This window comes from Lipophrys pholis, assembly GCF_963383615.2.
Source record: "Lipophrys pholis genome assembly, chromosome: 21".
NCBI classification, from domain to species: Eukaryota; Metazoa; Chordata; class Actinopteri; order Blenniiformes; family Blenniidae; genus Lipophrys; species Lipophrys pholis.
In genome coordinates this window covers 14,033,475-14,056,848 of record NC_137649.1, presented here as the reverse complement: position 1 = coordinate 14,056,848, position 23,374 = coordinate 14,033,475, and positions in this window count along the sequence as shown.

Here is a 23,374-nt window from a genome sequence, read left to right as displayed (position 1 = left end):
CTAAATTGCCCTGCTCCACAAACTCACAATAAACCATCATGTTGCAATAATAGCCTATTATCATAAAAATGAAAGTGTACATGAAATAAATATATAACCCAATATGCCTGAGAGGCTCACTCAACACTAAAACAGATGCTGAGTGCACCATCATCTACACAAACATGCAGCAAAGACTCATGGACAGACCACTTTGGAGCAAGGCTTTTATCTGTTTATACTTGGGCAATACACACGGGGTAAAAATCTGATTTGTTTTATTGTTTATATGACGCCTTGCAGTTAGAACAAGAAATTATATCCTCACAACATGCAGGAAAGATTAATTTGTGGAATGTGGTCAGAAACAATATATCCTCTTAATACATGCCGAGCATATCTGAATTGGCCTTCACAAGAGGGATTTCAGTCTGGCAAGCATTTGAATTACAGAAATAAACCAACCGCTGAGGGTCTTCCTCTCATATATAAATGATTGTTTCTGATGATAGTAGTCTCATGTTGATAAAGAATTGATTTCATACAGTAAATGAGGCCCGTTGCATATATTTGACATCAGCTGCCTGAGGGATTCATGTTCTCCTTGTCCAAATACCAAAGGCAAAGAGGTGAGACACAAAAGAAAAAGGGGCCTGTCTCTGTGTAGTCATGATTCAGCATGAAGCCAAGCAACAAACAGCTCTGTCATTATGATCACGTCTCTCCAGGGAACGAGGACACAGTGGGAATTGGGCTCTTTGTCTTTGCTGCCTCATTACGAAGGGTCTGTCTAATGAATTAAACCCATGGCTGCTGCTCAAAAAAAAAAAAAGAAAAAAAGAAAACAACATAAGAGGGAGCACGGGGAGCACCCTGACACAAAAATAACCCTCATCAAAATGTCCTTGTTGATTGACTTAACCTATGAGCTGACATTAGTATTTTCTGGAAGGTCATTCTTCCACAGGCGTTCTATGTGTAGTTTTTCTAGGCCTCCTTCTATCTTGGGACCTGTGGCCTAAATCAAATGTCTGCTTTAAAAACCATCGCTCTGATCCAATTTCATTTGGTGATCTCGAAGAAAGCGTCTGTCGAGGCTCCAACGGACACTCAGTCATAAGAGGCATGATAGTATAAGATTGTACATGATTGCAAAGTGAAGCTTTTCATTTTCTTCAGCTACTCTCCCATCCTTTCTTCCTTCGTGAATAGCTCACTAACTAGCAGACAAATCTCCAGATGCTTGGCTAAACAGTGAGCCTGTGGTGAGGCTGGGCATCGCCGGCCTCTCGTTGCTTGGATAATGATCACAAGAGTTGTTTATTGTGTGACAGTCCGGCAGCTTCGTGTGAGCCACTGCAGACTGAAGAAAATGAATCTCTCTCTCTCTCTCTCTCTCTCTCTCTCTCTCTCTCTCTCTCTCTCTCTCCTTCTCTCTCGCTGTCTGTCTCACTGTGTTCTGATAAGATATTTTTAGAATGAAACATTAGTTTCTCTCCTTGGTCACCACCCCATTTTCCCTGTATAGGTCAAGTGCTACAGTTCGTACCAACTCGGATATAGAAAGACATGAAGGAAACTCAAAGGTTATGTTTCCGATCCCTTTCTGTTAAGTTCTATATTTAATTCAATATATATAAACTGTCCTTATTTTCGTTCTCTCTCTTGAACAAACTCATGATGATTAATGAGCTTCACCACAGTTTTCACGATAACCGAATTAGCCAAATTATTTGCAGTGAGATTGATTTTTGCTCTGTGTATCCTTCAGAGGCGCATCCATGAACTCACAGCAGGGATTTGATGGCAGAATCCACCTGATGCATTCAAGCTTGTTATCACTCCACAGGAGAAAAAGGAGAAGGGAGCTCTGAACGCTCAACATGAATCCCTAGACTGATTGGACGTATTTTATGATTTGGATTCATAAGATTTCGTCTCAACAGGGTACACTCTGATAAAACTAGGTTTTAGAAATTTCTCTTATTGACATGTGGAGTTTTGTGCTGTTAATGTAAAGCACTTTAAATGGCCTTGTTGCTGAAATGGTGGCGCAGACACAGTTGCCTTGCTCAGTGTTTATACACAAGACTGACGTTTGAAAAACCTTGAGGTAGAAACTTATGAAAATATGGATAAAAGTTTCAATACATTGGCAAATTCAACTCCAGTACATTTGAATGTATGCACATTTCACAAGTTACATTCCCAGCTACATAACTAATCACATAAAATCTCATTTTACGATACACAGGCAATTTCTCATGAACGAATAAATACATATGTGAACAATTTGCAATAATAAATCATTTTCATAGTGAACATTATAAACTACCCATCAAGAGTAAGAAAGGTATGTTTAGTGGACTATGTATTTGTTGCAGCAATGGTTTTCATATAATATAACAATAAAACAAGATCATTTGAAAAGAGATTGAGATTGTCTAAAGTTAAAAAAAATATATATTTTTAATTCTCTTTACTCGCGCAAGCAAGTACAGACTTAGATATCAAGGAGCCACATTTACTTCAGACATATAATTAAACACCCAAACAAGACTATCAATCTCTGATACATTCATAACTGAAAATACTAGAAAAAAAAACACATGCAAAAATGTTCTGTTTCTGCGCATATCAAAGTTTTAACCAATTTAACATTGGTAGTGTTTTAATCCACATTGTTTGCAAAATATGCCAAATATCAGATTTTAACATTAACAAAGCTAAAAAAAATGTTAATAAAAATAAAATAAGAAAGGCATCTTAATGACAAGTTGTTTTGGGATGCTGAAACTAGGGAAACTGTGTGTGGTCCAATGCATTTCATGTAATAGCTTCATAATTCAAGTTAACTTAACTCAGAGTCTTTAAAAGAAAACGGTGCACAATTTAATCATAGCAGTAAATTTACTGCTTTTATTAAACTGTGCACCGTTTATTTTAATGACTGTGAGACTGTGTATTCCTCTACAGCTAACATGATTCAAAAAGCGAACAAGAAGTTGCTGGTTGTTTAGATTACTTCATAAGGAGACACCGAGTATGATTACAAAAGCTTTTTAAGGTGTTTAAATTTACCCCAAATTGCATCATTGTCTTATTTTCTTAAGATTAAATTCAATAAAAACCTCCAAAATGTAATATTGAACACTTTTTAATTTACTTTTTACTCATTTTACATTATAAAACATAATTGCCTTTTCTGTAAAACAAAATGAAAAAAGAAAAAAGTATGACATAGCATACAGTATCAACAAACCGTTGTGTTGCCAGGGTTGTCCACACACACGCACATGCATGCATGCACATACACTATGAGCAGTGCTTAAGCAGTGGCACAGGAAACACAATGTGCTCTGTTGTTCATCTCGCAGATAGCATCTTATCTGCAGGCTTCCTCCACTCTGCAAGGGCAGCATTATAAATGTAACGCACTCCTCGATCTGTTTATCCTGGGGATTATAGAAAACTACATTGCATATGCTGATGTCAGTTAATGCTGTCAGTCAAAACTCTGTCTGATTCACAAATGCACATGCACAGTTTTTTTTTTTTCCTCCCCAAAGCGAGGAATATGAGAGTGATCCGCCGACAGAGAATAGTGTGCTGTACAAATTGGGTCCTTTTGTGTCTTCAGACACAAGGTAGGACTCAATCGAATTATCAGCAGTGGAAATATTACTCTCAGTTTGTACTGAAGTACAACCGCTATTAAATTGCTTTTGTTGGACTCAGTTACACTAGTTAGGTCAAAACAAGTGAAACATACATATGCCTGAGTCCAATTCCTTGTTTGTATGCACAAACATGGCAAATTAAGATGGTTGAATTTCAAAATTTTCTCTTTATTGGTTACAAAAATTCTGATCAAAAGGATTAAACACGAATTCAAATTGTGTACACTCAGTTGCTTTTAAATATTTAAAAGTAGATTGATATGTTACATGTTGTAATTTTTACTTACACACTGGAAAAATAGTCCAAGTCCAAATAATGTGAGTATTCTGTATATATTACATTCACTCCTTGTGATCTTTTTTTTTTTTATCTATTATTTACTCTTGCAAAGGTGCACAAAGAGGATCTTAAAATAAATAATATGTGTTTACTTATAAACCTGGTCTTCCACTTTGACTGATTTTATTTTCACTGACTAAAGCAAACATACAAAATGACACAAAGTCTTGTTTTGTAAGGAACACAATCAAACAATGTTGACATGAACTATTCTAATAAAGAAAGTTTAAGTTATTAATCATGCCTTCATCAGAATGAAAAACTGACAATGATGTGTCGTTCTTCTACCTTTGTTAGCACTGTGTACTGCATTTAGTGTAAGTTTATTTGATCTTGCAGGGAAATCATATACAGCTTCAGGGTGTGTTTATGTGCACACAGATGTGTATTCTGAACAAATGCACACGTACACATACTAAAGGACTTGTGTACACCATTTAAGTCGAGATATCATAATCTTTCAAGCTGAAACTGTAATCATTACCACCTCTGCTTATATAAAATTAATAAACTAAGTAACTTGTGTTGGTTCTGACCAAGGCTGAAAATAACCTCATAAAAACACACGCTAACACACACATACTGTATATAGACTGACCAAGTTATAATATAAGCAATTTGTTTATAATTGCATGGATGACAAATTGGACATGGACATAACTGATACACTTATCTGTGAGTTCTGGGCTTTAGCTCCACCTGACCTTCATCTGCACACACCCACCTCTGACCTATAGAGACAATGAAGACGACAAGTGCCCATTAAAAAGCAATGTTTTTTTTTACATACGCTCAATTACCTCAACAAGGAGTCCTGGTGACAGTAGTCTTAAACACAACTCGTGGATTTGCCTTTAAAGCATAAATATTATATTTCAGAAGCAACATATGTGTTTAGCTGAAGCCAGAAAACATACAGAAATATGAGGAACAACATAATCTAGTTCAATTTAAAGTCCAACACCTTTCTCCGTTTTTATTGTTATAAGCATATCCCTCATCCGTCTAATGCATTTTGAGTATTTGATCTATATAGCCTATACATATTAATTTTAATGCAGGTAGACAGTATTGATCGGCTGCATTATGACATGCCGTAATGCCTGTCACATTAAGGTTTGATTTGCTAGATTCTCCCGATGCTCTCAATGGTTATGCACAATAGATTAACCATGGTGCATTTATGGCATGTATTTCACAATAAAATTAATCATCGTTTGAGTACACTTTATTCATGCGGAGATTAAACATAACAGACGCCGCTCGCTTGCCGGGGAACATTGCACTCTCGCCAATGTGAACAAAACTTTCCCCACAGCTCTCTGAGTGTCACACCTAATTGGGCAGCCCTCTGAAAATGAGCCACATTCATTATACAAATGTCAGTGCCTGCTGGTGGAGTGTAGGAAGAAGATAGAGCTGGGAGGAGGTGTGGGGGAGCCGCGAGGCGAGCTGACAGTCCGCTAATGAGACATGATCAAGGAAAAAGGCTCCTCAGTCCAGTCAAGAGGCACAATTTACCGTAGTAGTTGGGTGTATGATATAATGAGACCCACCATGGAAGCATATAACATTTCCATCCACACACATGCCTCTTACCAGGTTTTCTCAGCTGCCACATGCTTTATCTCAAAAGAAATGTTTCTCGCTACGGTCTAATACCCTTTTTGCAATTTTTTCATCACTTTTGCTTTTTACAAGGCACAAGTGAGAGGGTGTAGTATATGGTCAGGAACAAACTGGTTTCTGGAAAGAAGAGAGAAAAGATCCCCTGGGCTATATGTCCTCTGTTTCACAATACTTAGCTGTGTGTTTACCTTCTACTGGAAAATACCCTTGAGGAACTAAATATTGACTTGTAAACTGATGTCAAACTTTTTACCGGTGCTGTGTGCACAATGAAACATGACAGGGAAACTGGGTTAAGGTTAATCCCCACAACAAAATGTTTTCTTTTTGTTTCTCATGTACAAAACTCTATTTAAGGCTAAGGTATATGATATGCAGTTATCTCTCGCTCTCTCGCTCTCTCTCTCTCTCTAAAGCTATATTTACCATATCGAAATCTATACGTGAAAAGAAGATAATCTTTTGGCCAAACGTGTAAGTCTCTCTGAAATCTAGCTTGAAAGCTAAGGTATTGGATTGATTATAGTTCAGTAGTTTAATGAAAGACATCTTAATTAGCTATCAGCATAAGCGGGAATTTAAGGGATATAATTCTCAATCTATCAATAAAAGAAAATTTAAAGAGAGAAATGCCTTTGAATCGATATTTTAGACAAAACTATGCATTTGTAAAGATATAAAGCTATGTTTCAAGCTTATAGACTAGTGTATACAGATCAAATATCTTGCGGTCTTTATATTAATCTGTGGGTGGAGAAGTTTCTATTTGATTGCTCAGTTTTACCGTCATTGCAACTGTAGACTTGGTTAGTTTTTAATGCCAGATGCACTTCACGTCGCCACCAGGGGAACCAAAGAGACCTTCAAATGCCTTCCAAATGTTTAATCCCCACCTGCCAATTATGGTATCTACTTTCTTCCTTTGGCTATAAGCTTATAAAGTTCTGTAGCATCCGTCAATCCATCTTCTGTGATGCTTCATCTAATTTAGGAGCGCTGGAGCTGATTCCAGCTGACGCCAGGTCACCGGTCCGTGATGGGGTAAACACAAGGACTCAAACAGGGGATTTCTACACTAACCACTGCATCTCCATGCGATTGATCTGGATGTTTACTCAGTCTTGTATATATAGATTCCTCTGTGTGTTTTTAGACTTAAAGCCCTCTCTGGTGGTGCACTGGCATTGACTGTGGGGAACCCGATTTCGAATCCCACTTCCATCAGGAAGGGCGTGTAGAATGTGACCGAGCCATGTCTACGGGGTTGAATAGACCCTCTCATCCACACCTTTAAACCCTGTGAATACTGTTCTAAAAGCAGTTTATAGATGATCAGATATCAACAAAACAAGTTTTTTGGGGGGGGAAGTTAACATAATTGGTTCATTCAAATACAACAAATGAGCACATGCACTAACATTTCCTGTTTGGCTTCTTCTCTGGGAATTGTGGCAGTAATTTCGTCTGTTTCCTGTGTGAAGAATGTGAGTCACTGCAGATATCACACAGTGACATCGAAATTAAGATTGCGACTACTTCTGTGAGTCTGTGACTCATGCTGAAGCCGCATCTCTAAGCAGCTAAAGAAAAAAAGAATAAAAAGATAAATACAAAACACATTTTTTTTTATGTTATATGTACAATATGCTGTGTTATTATGTAAGCCACTTTGGATCAAATAAATTAACCCACTGATTCAGTGTCAGTTTCAAGGGAATCTAAATTTGTGTTTGCACTACAGCTATTTTCACAATATATATGTTTTTTTTAACGCAGCTGAATCTGTAGATCCATTTTATACAGAAAAACCAAACCTTTGATTTTATGTTCATGATTTCATCCAACTAAACAAGATTTATTGCCACAAAAAACTATTTTGAGTGTGCAAAATTTCTGCACTCAGCATACAGTTTGTCAGATGTTTCTGACAAGTGAGTGCAGCTTGACGAAGAAAAAAAAAAAAAAAAGCATTGACTCTCTGATGCCTCGCAGACCAGATGGTGCTGAGGCACAGCGTCTCTCGAAAGCATCAGTGTGTTCATCGGTCATTGTGTGCAGGATTAGTTCATGTACATTGTGGTTTTCTGTCTGTAGCTTCTCATATAGTCTTCTTTCCACACACAGCTGGTGGAAACTGCCCCCAGCAAGCAGGTGCCATCGTGTGGCATCAGGTGTCCTTCCAAACTGTTACAGGCTGGTTTGTCCCAGATATGCAGCTTATCAGATCAGAGACACCCTCGGAGGACTCTCTGACTTTGGTAGTCACTGACAGCAGGGAGAGCGGCATTATATATCTGGGATCCAACCTGATTTGCTAATGAAATCAGGGTAGCTGCATAGACTCTCACTCCTGTCATATTAAAGAGGTCACGATTTTCACAAAGTGACGAGACTTTGCATGAGAGCTGCGCAAACATGAATAAATGTTATCTCACCGTGCACTCAAAACCAGCACCTCTTGTGCGATTACTCAGTGGGTACGTTTTACCATAATTGATGGTAAAGAGACTCAGGTGTGCTTTATCATATGTCCATCTGATCATATCAACTCAATCCATCTTCTATAACTGCTTGAGGTCAGGAGTCCATCACAGACAGAAAATCACACAGTCACACACAGGCCACTTAAAATAACCAAAACTTGTGTTTCTGGACAGTAGGAGGAAAGTGGTGCAGGAAGAACATGCAAACTCATACAGAAACGATCCCAATGTGGCAGAAGTTGTAACCACTGCACAACTGGTCCTCTATTCATTTATGTCTTATACTCTATACTATAACTTTTATTTTCTCCCTTTGATCAGTTAATTTTTTTTAGTTCTTTGATGAGCTGTTTAGCCTTTTACCAATTCTTTTATTGGAGTATTTTATTTGGTTATTTGAGGCATACTTTGGCCTTCCTTTTTGATTTCTCTTGATGTCTACATCATCTATGTATGTTTGTTAATATTGTTCTTATGATGTTTCTGTAAAATTTCTGTCAAAAATATTTCCATCGTTTGGTTTCCATCGTGACCACACCCTGTGGACATGAATCACGGGCAGGAACAGAGGAATAATTTATGGGCCTAATTGATGAGCTGAAAGTGATTAGTTGAAACCAAAAATCTTGAATGAGGTTTGCCTCCATTCATCCTAATTGATTAACTTTTGCTTCCAGTTGATGCAGCAAAGAGGAGCATCATTGTGTGTGAAGAACAACATCTTTTCATAATTCAACAAGCAGAATTATGGCAAGAAAAAAAGTACAGCTGGCCATCTGTCAGGAAGTGGAAGTACCTTTTCTGCTGATCTGCAGCCTTTTGTCTTTCTTTCCTCTTTTACTTCCTCTATTTCATGTCATTAGAGACAAAATATCACTGAAATGTTCCTGTGGATCTTTTTTCTTTTTTTTTAAATGGATTTACAATTGATTTGTTAGTACATATTAACTGTAGTTTCCTTAAATTTTTTCTCTCTACTTACATTACTCTGAGGAAATAACCTTTTTTGGTTGTTCAGTGGGTGTATTCAGTGCTTTATGTTGCTCTGGTTGGCTCTATTTTTTTTTCTCCTTTTTGTAAAGATGGTGTATATAACTTCGTTGAACATTTCATGAAAGTTGTTCAACTTGATAACAAGCTATTTAAAATAAAATAACCATGACCTTGTGTTTATTTAGTTCAGGTTTGTAAGTGATTATGTGTCATGGGTTGGCCAATCAGATGACGGCTTCCTGGTGTCAGAATTCTTTCACTGACCATGTCCGAATGAATCAATACTGTGGTCAAACATGGGTTTCGATTTTTTATCTTTTTTTTTGTAGAATCATGCTTTTATTACAACATTTTGATTCTATAGTAATCTTTTTAGCCCTTCTCAAAATCAGACAGAAATTAAGGCTTGGAACATATTGACCATAAAGCCAGGAAAGGTCATAATGAAGACATATACGATGGTTGGTACTCTCGTAATGGAAATGCAAATGTATTACCAGTAGCTGGTAATCTGTATCTGAGCCAAACAAGTACATAATGTGTACTCCTTTTTTTGTTGTTGTTGGTTGTTGTTGTTGCGAAAGGTGAGATGTGTCACAAGCTTCAAATAGCTTTTTGCTGTATGACGCCATCAGTAAACATTAGGAAAATGTACCCGCAGACAAGAGCAATAACAGCTTGTTCCAGTCATGAAAGTCAAATGCTGACAGGAACAGATGATTTGCATAAATAGGGAACAAGACTGATAAACTGAAAACAGATCAGGATAATCTAATCACTGCATAATATTTTTACGGTTAGAGCTCTCAAAGCCACAGAACCTTTCAGTCATAAGCATTTTCACTAAAAGCTAATGAGGGAGCGTGGGTGTTACGTACTATAACGTGTGTAACGTGTTACAATCGATCATTTGGATCCCAGAGATTTGTAATCCGTGTAGTTTTGTCATGAATGTAATAAAATGAGGATGGAGTTTTCCATTTCTTTATTAGGACAATCGGTTCCACAGCAACATGTGACTAATGGTCAGTGAATGGAAACCTTGCAAATCTGAGAAGCAAGGTTTGCAAACATGGAAATTGTCCTCAAGTAAACACCTACACGCAAAAGGTCCAATCTTGGCTTGTGTCTGGAGAACGCTCCTCTGTGAATTTGTTTCTCCTGCACGTCTCCTTCTAATTTGAATGTCTTTGTGTAGTTGTCATTTCAACTATTTGTTTTTCTCCTGAAGGTGTGCCTTCGGTATCAGCACTCATGTTGTGACCTGTTTTTGTCTTACTCAAGACATTCATATAGCGGATATGATCTTCATGAATTGGTGTCAAAGCTGATAGACATTAGCATTTCGCCTTCCAACTTTAGAAACTGTTTTATTATGTCAAATAACTTAGATTTTCTCCACATATATTTACAAAGCAGAGCATAAACACAGTTAAGTATAATGTCACAAGGACAATATTTGTTAGATTGAGCAAAAATGAAATGCTCTGCATTTGCTTTTATTGACTTGTGATAAATGCATTTTAGTCTATAGTGGCTATAAGTGGGCTGATTAGTTATTTCACCACAAATGTAAAAAACAACTGATGCAGGTGGACATATACTGCCCATAGTCATCTTTAAGCAACAGGTACATATTTGTTAATCATAAGAAGTTATATATGCAGACAAAAAAAAAGCTTCTTCGTGTGACACTGCCTACTTGTGGAACAATTTGTAGTTGGTTACAAATCTTTAAAACAACACTATTACCAAATGAAAAGATGCAAGAGCAATTTTTAGAGTAAGTGTTCATTTTCACAGTAGATACATTATTGTAGGGCTCCATGGAGCAGTAGAGATTAGCTCCATTGCCTCACACACCCATGTCTGCGTCCCGGTTTGGGGGTTCATTCTGTGTGAAGTTTGCACGTTATCCCTGTGCAGGTGTAGTTTTTTTTCAGGGTACTCTGGATTCTGGGGGCTCTGAATCGTCTGTCATATGACTGACAGCTTGTCTGTTTGTGATTGGCCTGTGATGGACTGAAGACATTTCATAGGCAGATGGTTTCAGCTATAAATGACCAATGACATTGAACTGGATGGATCGTTTGCATCTGTGATTGTAATTAATGAAATATCTGTATTGCTTGAAACGTCCTTTGATTTCCATATTTAATCTCGAGTGTGCATTTTGCCTCCACTTTGGAGGTACTATACATGTACAGTGCACAAGAGGACTCCGTATATGTTTCTATAAAAAGCTTCTTTTGAAGCTCAACTGCTGCTGCTACCAGTCACATTAAAGGTTGGCTCTATGGAAACCAATACTGTGTGCTGATGTGACCTGAACTCAGCCATCTTTCCATGTATGAATCAGTTTTGAGAGCGTTTGGGTACTAGGCAACTAGCAGTGGTCTAAAACAGGTGTGAAATCGAGCTGCACATTTGTCTGAGGTGTGAACTGGATTATTTATTAGTTCAAAACAAAGTCCCAGGCAGATTGGAATTCAAACCCCAACATGCAGTTTCCTAAAAGCCATGGCTGACATGTGCAAAGCGGATGTTCGGCCAAAATTCTGTTTTAGATCCAAAATGTAACTCCCCACAGAGCCACGGTGTTCTTCCTTTGTTTTCAGTCCCCTTGTCCCAGGCCTGAAACTTGATACAAGTCAAAGAGGCTTATCCCATAATGACAGAAGCGTGCTGTATATAATACCAGTTATTACCTCACAATAACACGAAAATCCACACTCCCATTTGTAATCTCGGCACAATGATGAATATTTACACAATGACACACTCACCTCCCGTGTCATAGCGTAGAGTACAAATGATAACCATGTGATCTTGCCACTTGTTTTTACACAACAAAGAAATGCATGAAAGGCCCCTAAGAGAAGGGCGTCCGCGTGGGCAGGGGAGTGGAGCATTCTATGTGTGTGTGACATTGTCCCTGCAACAGTGGCGGCTCTCTGAATTATTCATCAAGCCGATCAATGATTAAAGGTCTGCTGGGTGTCACTCCTCCTCACGCCATGAGGCAGGTGACTGTGCTAAGCAAACGGTGTGGAAGTTGTAGTGGCTGGTGGTGAGTCAAAATAAGGTCTGGGAAAGTGATGCGATGATTCAGCTTAGATTCGTTACTGACACATCCCGTGTAAGATTGTGAAGATCAGAATGTAGTTTTTAAAATTCTAATTTTTTAAGCGTTGATCAGTGTTGAGAATTACGTGATATATACTATTGCATTTGTAAGTAACGTGGGAATGATAATACGGATATTTAAAGCTTTTACGAATCTATTCTGCTCACGAGCCAGATGTTGGTTTTAGCCTCAGCAAAGCGCACAAGAGTTCTAAGTCTGTGAGAATGGGAGATAATCACCGAGAACATCACTGAACTTAAAAACTTGTTCCACTTTGTTGCAACCGTTTGTATTTTACTAAACTCTGCTTTAGTGGTTCAGTAGTGCCTCATTATTTCTAAACCAATTCCATCCGATCTGACATTTTCCTGTATCCATGGTACCTGTATTAATGATGTTGAATAAACTTGTTAAAGGCTTGTCTGCTGCTTTTTCCCTGCTGCTACGTCTCTTCGTTAGTTCAAAAAATGTGTTAAAAACCACAATCAGTTTGACCCACACAAAGCTGACAGTTAAGATAATGTATAATAATGCCACAACAACTATGTGCATAATATTAAGAGGCCCTAATTGAGGGAGGCAATTAGAAATCATTGAGGAATTACCTTTTTAAGTACCGTATTTTCACGACTATAAGGCGCACATAAAAGTCTTAGATTTTCTTCAAAATGTGCGGCGCGCCCTATGGTGCAGTGCGCCCTATGTGTGTGTTGTTGTTGTAAAGCGGACGTAGTAGTGAACACCATGAGAACGTTAAAGGGGGAAGTGTGGGCGTGGATTGTATGTAAATGAACGGGTATGTGCGTTATGCAGAACATCCCTTTTAACAACCCTGAAAAGTTCGAAGATACACGCTTATGAAGCACAGTTTAAACTGAAGGCCATCAGCTACGCGGAGGAACATGGAAATCGAGCAGCCGCGAGAGAATTTAAGATTAATGAATCGATGGTTCGCAAGTGGAGGAAGCTGGAAAACGAGCTCCGACAGGTGAAGAAGACGCAGCTGAGTTTCCGCGGACATAAGGCGAGGTGGCCCGAGTTGGAGGAAAGACTCGAGCAGTGGATCATCGTACAAAGAACGAGTGGGAGAAGCGTTTCGACGGTCACCATTCGACTAAAAGCAGTAACGCTAGCAGAAGAAATGAAAATTGAACATTTCCGCTGGACATCGGTGTGAACCGGCCGTTCAAAGTAAGGCTGCGAGCGGCGTGGGAGTGATGGATGACCGATGGAGACCACAGTTTCACTAAGAGTGGAAGGCAGCGCCGGGCGAGTTACACCACAATTTGCAAATGGATTGTAGATGCTTGGGCTAGCGTGTCTGCTGGCACTGTTGTTCGAGCTTTCGCAAAAGCCGGCATCATTTCCAAGGAGCCGCACGGCACGGAAAGTGACTGACAGTGAAGAAAAGGAACCTGGTATGTTTGATGGAGATTTAGCGCAGCTGTTCAATTCAGAAACAGAGGACGAGGAGTTCGATGGGTTTGATTGATGACGATTACAGGTAAAAAAAATGTTAGTACTTTGTAATCAATACTTAAATAAAGCACAACCAAACTCAGTTTTGCTCCCGCTCTATTTTTAAATACGCACACTTGTATGCTTGTGTGTGTGTGTGTTGTTGTAATGCGGACACCATGAGAACGTTAAAGGGGGAAGTGTGGGCATGGAACCCGCGCCCTATGAGCAGGTGCGCCTTATGTGTGTGTTAAATGCAGTAATGGCACACATAACTGAGACTGCGCCTTTTAGTACGGTGCGCCTTTTGGTCGTGAAAATACGGTACCGGTAAGTTCCTTTTTTTCTTTTTGTAAGTTGAATAACTGCTACTTTTTCTGGTGTTGCATGGTGATGCATTTCGTTATCAAATTAAGAAAGCTGAGGTAATGTTGATGGTGAGTCTTTCCAGGAAAAAATAGTCCTCTGAGACATGGGAAATGACTGCTCGGGTATTACTGGAAGCATCATCTCTGGTTCATTCAGAATATTTAGGAGACTGGATGTAATGTAGTACCATTACAAATGGTTTAGCATCCGCCATCAACATCACTAACAAACAAGTAGCAGTAATACATCAATATTTTGGAACCATTTTACACTGTGATCTCTTTTCCAAATGTGTTTATTTCCCAACATACTTTCAATAGAGATTAAGACAAAAGATACAAAACACTCCTGAGACCATATTTGGAGGAGAAAAAGGACTCAGCCCAGTCAGTTGCACTGCGCAGAGATGATGACAGGAGAAAAACTGGAGAATAGAAAGCACATTTCTGTGAATCAATACAGTCCTAGTGTACTTTGCGTACTGCAGTTCATTTATTGCGCTGATTCAGTCATGTGCCAAAATGCCAACCCAGGAAGTTTTTGTGAGGAATTGATATTTAAACTGAAATAAAAAAATAAAAAAAACATTTCCCCGGACATCTATGTGAAGGGCATTGAATAAATAAAGATGCACTGATAGATCACCTCTCCAGATTTTTTTTCTTTTTAAACCCATGAATTTGAGTGCTTTATATTCACTCCACTTCAGACATCACTCATAAGTAATCCAATGCCCTTGAGGAGTGAAATTAACTTTCTAAATCTCGACATGAACATCCATCCATCTATGATCTGTACCACTTTATCAAGCTTTCAGAGTGGCACTGGAGCTGATCTCAGCAGAGATAAAGACAATCACAGACACTCGCATTCACAGCTCCGAGAAATCTAGTCATTTATTAACCACAACCTCACCTGGGTCTAACGTGCACACTCTATTGTATCTCAGCGCTGAGCACCATCCACCTATACAGCCCCTCAACATAAGTATAAAATGTGTTATTAGTGTAATTCTTCTTTCACAGAATAATTAGGAATAGAATTAGAGGGATTTTTTTTTCTGGTTCGGGGAAACAAAACGTTTTGAATCATTTGAAAGATTGTGGGTAATTTTGGACAACATTTTATACCATGGAACTCACTGCAGTGGTCTTGTTGGGAAGACTTTTGTTTGGGGAAAATTTGACGTTTGTGGATGTAAAATCATGCGGCCTTAATCAGATCTGTGCAGAAGTTGTGTAAATGTTTTGAATAAGCAACAAAGGATTTCGTAATGGATGATTTGACTGCTTAACCAAAGTGTATTTACACAGTGAATCATCACAAGTTCCTTTCTTTATATGACGATATAGTTGTATAATATGATTGAGAGTGACTATCAGCTTGAGTAAATTCAATTCTGTGGGTTTTATTGTATTGAGTATTTGTTTAGCCATGAGTAATCTCCCATGTCGATTAAGACATGTGTTTGTTTTATAAGTTATATTCATTCATAAAGGTCCATAAAATTATTGGTTTGAGCAGATCTGGCAGACAATGACCACGTAGAGCCCTTTAGCAGACTGAATAATCAAATCTTAATAAATGATGTCTCGTAGATCAATTTAAAAAAAAACTAAGTATAGAGTGTATTTCAAAGGTACTCTGGTATCCATAACAAGGCGCAGCCCAAACAAGCAATGTAGGAGGGATATGTAGGCCCACCATCCGTGCAACGCATTGATCATGCAGTGTGAGAGAGCAGGGAGCCACGTGACATTGTAGCATCAAGAGAGCGTGCAACTGAAACTGGCTCTTGGAACCTGGAATTTGTAAGGATATTCAAGTAAATTTGCAATTATCTGACAAAACACACTAGATTTAAGGAAAGATTCTGATGTAGAGACAAAAAATTACCTAATTCAAGCTACGGTATTTAACACCCATCTATCCACCTTATGTACCTGCATGAGAGGGTTGATCGAAGCTGGAGCCAATCTCAGCTGACGTTGACCTATAGGTGGCGTACACCCTGGAGCAGGTTGTAAATCACCATGTAACATGGCACTTTCTCGCAAAACATATGTTTTGCTGATTTTTGTTCTACTTATAGTACAGATCTCCATAGCAGTGTTTTCATTGTAAATGCTCTCCCTTGGTTTAGAAGGTTAACGAATACTTCAAAACTGGGACACAACTAAAACGGTGTTTCTTTACAGTCCTTGCAAGAGGTGTAGTAAAGATAATATTATCTTTGAAAAGCAATTCATGAATTAATTTTTTAATGGGAATCTAATGAAACAGATCCAACAAGTAATGGACGGATTTCACGATACAAACCATCAGTCTAAACTTCAAAAGGCACTAAAGTTTTGTTCTGTAACTTACAGCTTGTACAGAAAAAACTCTAATGTAGTGTGTGCACCAGTTCACAAATTGTTGCAGGTCAGTCAAAGTCTGACTGTAGTTATGAGTGCATGTCGCCATCACATTCAGAAATGGGCTTTACTGATGTTGCACATTTTACCACTTGAGCAGTCTGAATGTGCTTTACACAAACCATCACGTTCCCTCATTTACCCATACTCTCACACACCAATGGTGCTGACTGTCATTCAAGGTGCTTGATCTCGTTTGGAAGCAATTTGATGTGTACTCACTTTCCACGGGTCACTTTGACACAAGACTAAAGTCTATTGAGGTGCAAACCACCAAGCATCGGATTGAAAGCGGACGCCCTTTATCTCACTATCTGCTTGGTAGTTCATTATTGAAATACTTCACTATTATCACAACAGCTGAAACAAAGTCATAGAATCACAATGAAAAAACGTGCATTTTGCCACATCAGATAAAAGGCAACATTCAGCCTTTGAGACACACTTTTAAAGGGCAGACTGTCAGAGGCCAATAAAAGTATGGATCCGGAAAAGGGATGTTAAAAGGGAGGGGGGTGGTAGTGCGGGGAGAGGGAGTAGTGTAGAGAGGATTGAGAGACAATAGCTTAAGCTAATGTGTCATGAGGCCGGCTTTACTGGTGCTGAGGCATTTCCGAGCCCCACGCCACTCACTCTACCGTCACAGGGCTCACTCCTGTAGTGATGTATTCGACGGTTTAGCATTTGCTGAGAGCTTGTCATGAACTTTTCTGTGCTCTCTCGCATGGTAACAGTAAAAAACCCAAAGAACAAGTAAAATCATTGCAAAAATGTCATGTTTCATTAATTAAACTCACTTGTGTATTTTTAATTACACTAATGATTTAATCCAACCACTGTAACTGAGCGCACAGGGGCTGTCTAAAGTAGTTTATGTTCAACTTTTTGGTAAACTTTTCTTTCATTAAATACACCAAAAATATGTTTCACTGGAAAATTATATTGATAAATCGGCAAGTCTGGAGATATTTTATTCTCTGCTCCGTAGGTGTTGTAGAAATATTACCAGCGAACACATAAACAAAGTGAAACTTTTTTTTTCAACAAACTAATCAAATCATTGTGTCCCCTGAGGCACTTTGGGAAATAATTTTTATTCTTCTGATCGGAAAATATAAAAATTGATAGTCAAAGTTGACGCTCAAATCACAAGTTTACACATATGATTAAACATTTGGAAAGCTGTTCATCACAAGAGCACCAAGGAGGCTGATGTATTGTTATAAAGTCACTCAGTGCTGATCTGGCACTAATCCAGAGGAGATCTGTGAGGGCATCAGGGAATGCTGAGTCCATCTCTGGCCTGCAGCTCAACAGCTGCCTGTCTAGACTGCCTGGCAGCATTGTAATGATGAGCGTAGCATCGCCACGCCCTTCTGGGATCATTTTATGGAATCTGAATGATACAAAATTGGAAGCAAGTCAAGAAATTCTGCTTCCAAAATAAAGAATTAACGTTTTAAAAGGGGTAAAAACCAATTGGAAATCAAAGAAACTGTTGCAGTTATATTTTTTCATAATTTATTGTACATTGTCATTTCTTCCATTATCTTATATGCAAACTAATAAAGAGTACAACATGTCCATTTATACAAAATATAAACTATAAGGGGGAAATATAAATCTAACATCAACCCTTCCCATAATCGTTGTACATACAGTCATTCTCTGGGTCTAACCCATGGATGAAGGGAGGAAAGGTGTCAATCAAACCCTCATTGTAAAAGACCACAACTCTTTAAAAATCACAAGGCAAAACTGACACAACTTCTGTGGCAACTCATTTGCTACATACATCTCAGGGACATTTCTAATAAAAAGACAGAGGAGCCCAATTTCGGAGGCGGGTGGTGGTGGTGGTGGTTGTGTTGGGGGGTAATCTGGATGTGGCTTACACTTCTTTCTTCAATCTCCTAGTGTATGTGCCAAACTTTAATGTAATTAACAACAAACATTGTGGTTTTGATTGCCAGGTGGATCTGCAGCCACAAAAAGAACCTCTGTACACTCAGGTGGTCCACATTATAATCAAAAACATGTGACATGACAACTGCAGCCCTGAGCATCTCCAGAACGTGATGGTGTGACTATGGAAATGCAAGACAAACAGGAAGCTGTGCGTGCCATCGCTCCTTCTGATTCCATGCATGGGGCTGAAAGTGAAGGGGGAGGCATTTTGGTGATGACCTCCAGTGGAAGGTTAGGCCACATTTAATAATAGTAAAGTCTTAAATTACAAATTTTTAGCTTTGCTTGAGAAGAGGAAAAACGTGTTGTAAAGTCCATTCGTGCGATTTACGTGGTCTCAAGGGGGGTGGAGAGGAGAGAGGCTGGACTGCGTGTGATGACCATGATGGAAGGTGGTGTGGAGTGTTGAGGCAAAGGGCGGGGGGGGGGGGGGGGGGGGGACGACTGATGGATCCGTCTTCAACAGTAGCGCTGATGGAGAGAGGCTGCCATGACGATGGGGATCAGCAAGGAGAAGGTGCCTGCGTGCAGTGAGACGCCGGCTCCAGCGGGGGAGGCAGTGGTGCTGGCTGAACCGCTGAAGGGGTCTGGGGCCATGGTGGTGGTGTTGGAGTTGGAGGTTGAGTTTCCCCCTGTGGTGTCTGTGCTGTTCTGGGAGACCACCTGTCGGAGGAAGGAGTGGAGGGAGAGGATGGAGGAATGAGGAGGATTTCAACTATGTCATAAAGCCTCTACTTGTTTATTTGAATTAACTTTTGATCTAAATGAACAAAGAGCAGATCATCCATCAGGTGTCAAAGTAAGAGATTGAAGTCAATTATTAGAATAGAATAGAATAGATTCGACTAGAATAGAATAGAATCACTTAATTAATCCCAGAAGGGGATTTCTTTCAGCATTGCTCCATAAAATCAATTATTATAAACGTCAATAGATGTTTATAATAGAAATGTCTGGAAAATCTGTAAGACAGCACTGATAATGTAAGATAATGGTTTACCAGCCAAAAAAAAAAAAGTAAAGTAAAGAGAGGCCCAAGGTTCTGCGCTTGCGTATCAAGTTACGCTTGGCACAGGTCAACGCAGAGAAACTTTAGATTCTTCCTCCACCTTAGCAAAGGTAGACAACACACAGCACCTGAATCAATAATTCACTGAAGCGTTAGCCAATGAAGGGAATAAATAAGGAAAAAATGGAATCGTGGTGTAACGCACAAAAAATGCACGCGAAAGTGACTGCTAAGAAAAAATTAGGATCATGTTAATTTACCGGGACAGCTTTTGGTCTGGTCTGCTGAACCATTGTCGAGACTAGTACCTCCACTCAAATCAACTCTAGAAAACATCACCTAAGTCAACCCATCTTTTACTGCACAGTTAATGTCCATCTGTGAAAAATGAAGATAAATCATCCTAATCCTTCCCTGTGTCATACATTCCTTGCTAACAAAATAGTTTAAACTCATCATAAATGTTCATCTTACCTGTGTCGATAAAGATATGGCGAACACAATCACTCCCAGCTGAAAGATCGTCATTTTCGACATATTTTCTTTCCTTTTTTTTTTTTTTCCCCTTTTGTGTTATTTTGTTTTGCAGTAATTTGGCCAGATGGATGAGGCTGCCACGGACGCCGCTTGTCTCTAATGTGGACGCAGCATCAGACGCAGCTTTTTATACAAGCTGCAGGTCTGTGACGCAGCCTCTGGGGCGCACGCAGCATGCTGGAAACCAAACACACACATGTAACAGGTAAATGTAAAATTGTTCCATCACATGTGCTCCAAATGACATCATGGTACACCTCATCTTAGTCATAACCACGATTTCGGTTTATTATATACATATATATATATATCTTGAAAAGAAAAAAGTTTGGAAACCCGATTGCGCATGCTCCATAGCCTCTTAACGCCACCCGGCCACACACAACTTTCTTGCTTAACATGCATTTCAATGTCTTGCTCAGGGGCATGACTTCTTGGGAAACCAGCTTAACATTACAGGCAACAACAGGATTAATCTGCACAACACGCCTGCAGCACACTTATCCTCCTATATATATATATATATGAGTGTTTTATGTAATTCTGGCTGGACGTTTTGTTGAACATTATTTGACACTGCAAGGATACTCACGTAATTAAAAATGTATCAATGTGGAAAGTTAACCCACAACTTGTTGAACTTTCTCGGGTTCAATACGTTTGACAACATTGACACCTACCGGTCAATATATAGTATGTTAGAAATTCCAACAAGTCTTCAATGAATTAGTGGAAATATACTGCCTTTTGGGACTTCACATAAAACTGCTGTCCAGTTTCTCAGTTGCAGTGTTTCTCAAACTTGTGTCGACACCAAAGGTAATAAGTGGAGACTGAAGGTTCCTGCTCTGGGGTCGTCAAAATCACACTGGCACACAAACGAGAGCATAGGATCAACACCAAATCTATGAAACTTTTATTGAATTTGTTTGAAAAGTTCCTACTTCTGAAGATTGATGAGGAAAAGTAGGAGATTGGAGCCCTGCTTTTAGAGGATCTAAAAAGAGTGTAAGAAATGTGTGGACAACAGCACACCAGTCACCATATCTGCTGGATCCCAGGATATTTTAATCCAACAAATAAATAAATAAATAAATAAATAAAGAAATAAATAAATAAATAAATAAATAAATAAATAAATAAATAAATAAATAAATAAATAAATAAATGTGTTATCTTTTTCAGACCATCATTATTCACTGTTGATGATTTTCTTGACTTTGTTTCAGCCATTGAAAGAAGAAATATCTATCACATGGGAAATTTCGGTGATTGATTGATTGATTGATTGATTGATTGATTGATTGATTGATTGGTTGGTTGGTTGATTGATTGATTGATTGATTGGTTGGTTGATTGATCGATCGATCGATTGATTGATTGATTGATTGATTGATTGATTGATTGATTGATTGATTGATTGATTGATTGATTGATTGATTGATTGATTGATTGATTGATTGATTGATTGATTGATTGATTGATTGATTGATTGATTGATTGATTGGTTGGTTGGTTGGTTGATTGATTGATTGGTTGATTGATTGATTCTATAGGGTCAGAAAATGTCTGAACTTGGCTGTTGTATAATCAGAACCAGATTTATGACCATTGTATCTCAAGTGATGTCTATGTTACAGGTCTCAGTCACAAGACACTGGTGTCCTCATCGGGACTATATTTGCTTGAAATCTGAGGCAGGGGAAACACCGGGTTCTATTCTCTGATACGATTACCCCAGGTAATAATTACGGGTTGACATTGCCCTCTGTCGGTGGAAACTTGCCGCTCCAAACCACAAGAGGATCACGCTGTATCCTAGTATTAATGCTGAGCACAGACATCAACATTTTCATCTCCTAAATTGCAGGCTGTGTTCACTGTATCATGAGCCCGTGTACAATATTTCAAGCGATCGTACATAAAGTGGCCAATTTTTCTGATTCAGTCCAGATGTTGGGTATTGTAACTTTAGACCTGAAGACTGTCTCCCCTCCTCTGCCATTTGTGTAAGTGGATTTCTGAGGGAACAGTGAGACGCCTTCACCCCCAGAGGAACCTAAAGGGACAAGCGCTCCCTGCAGAGGCACCAGATGTGCGCTGTTATGAAGAGCAGCAGAGAGGGGCCTTTTGTGAGGCATCAGATAAGCCCTGTTCCCAAAGCCGGGCCGGATCAGGTATCATCAGCGGGTCTACGAGGGGGCGAAACCCAAGCCTTGCGCATGTGGATCGGGTTTCTGTTTACACGAGCGTGGACCCTGGATTCCTCCTACCAGAGTAGACCGAGGCAGGCGGGAGACAGGGAGGAAAGAGGCTCTAAAACAGCCCTCCTGTCCCGCCTGTCTGTCTACCTGTCTGTCTCTCTGCATGGGGTTCAGCCAGACTTCCAAGAAGGAGACTTTTGGGGATGCAGTGCAATATAAACCCTATTGGCTTTCATTTTGGCTATAATAAATAGGGTGATTTTAAAGGGAGGGGTGGGGGGGGGGGGGGGGGGGGGTGGGGGTGAAATCGTGTGAGTGATGAAAGTTGTGTAAAAATCTGACATATACTATGTCTACATAGGCCCACTCTGTGCAATTAGATCATCATCCATACTTTCAACGCCAGTGGAGCAACATGATCTGGAGGGCTAATAAATTCTCTGGCTTTCAACCATAGGACAAATGTTTACGTTTGAAGCCCTTGTTTGCGCACGGAGACAGGAACACACACACACACCTCCCTGGATGTAAATCCTGCCCTCGGGCATGTGGTACTTTTCCTCCGACCAGGGTAGCTCAGGGGTCAAATGTGGACATTTCAGGTGTTTCTGATGCGTGGCGTACATACATGGGCGCGCGCACCCACACGCACACAAACAGAGACTGATCAAACGGATGCCATAAGAGAGAAAGCTCCTCACATTCTGCCACGGTATCACTTCACTCGCAGTGCTCTTTTCATCTCTTTATTTTAAGACAAGAGTATAACAGACAGTGTTTGTACTGTGTCCCCTCAGATAAAACACAGTCTTTGCATTCCTTATGAAATAGATCTGTTGAGATTTGGGAGGGGTGGGCGCCAGGTGTTGGGTTACATCAAATCGGAGTCCTCCCTTCATGGAGCGGGAGTAATTTAGACCGGCACCCAGATGATTTACCTTTCAAAATAAAACCAGAAGCCGTACAGTCACTCATATATAGCATGGCGCGTAACAGGGCTCACTATGTTTTGAATTTAAGAAGCTGGTGAGTCACTTTCAGTCATGTTGCTTTGTTTTGGGGCCTCTACTTTGTATTTACAATAGTACTTACAATTTTACAATGTAATTACAATTAATCTTTTAATTGTAGCCTACTTGATGCTACCTTGGCTGGGTGTCCATTGCAAAAAAAGATGTGTT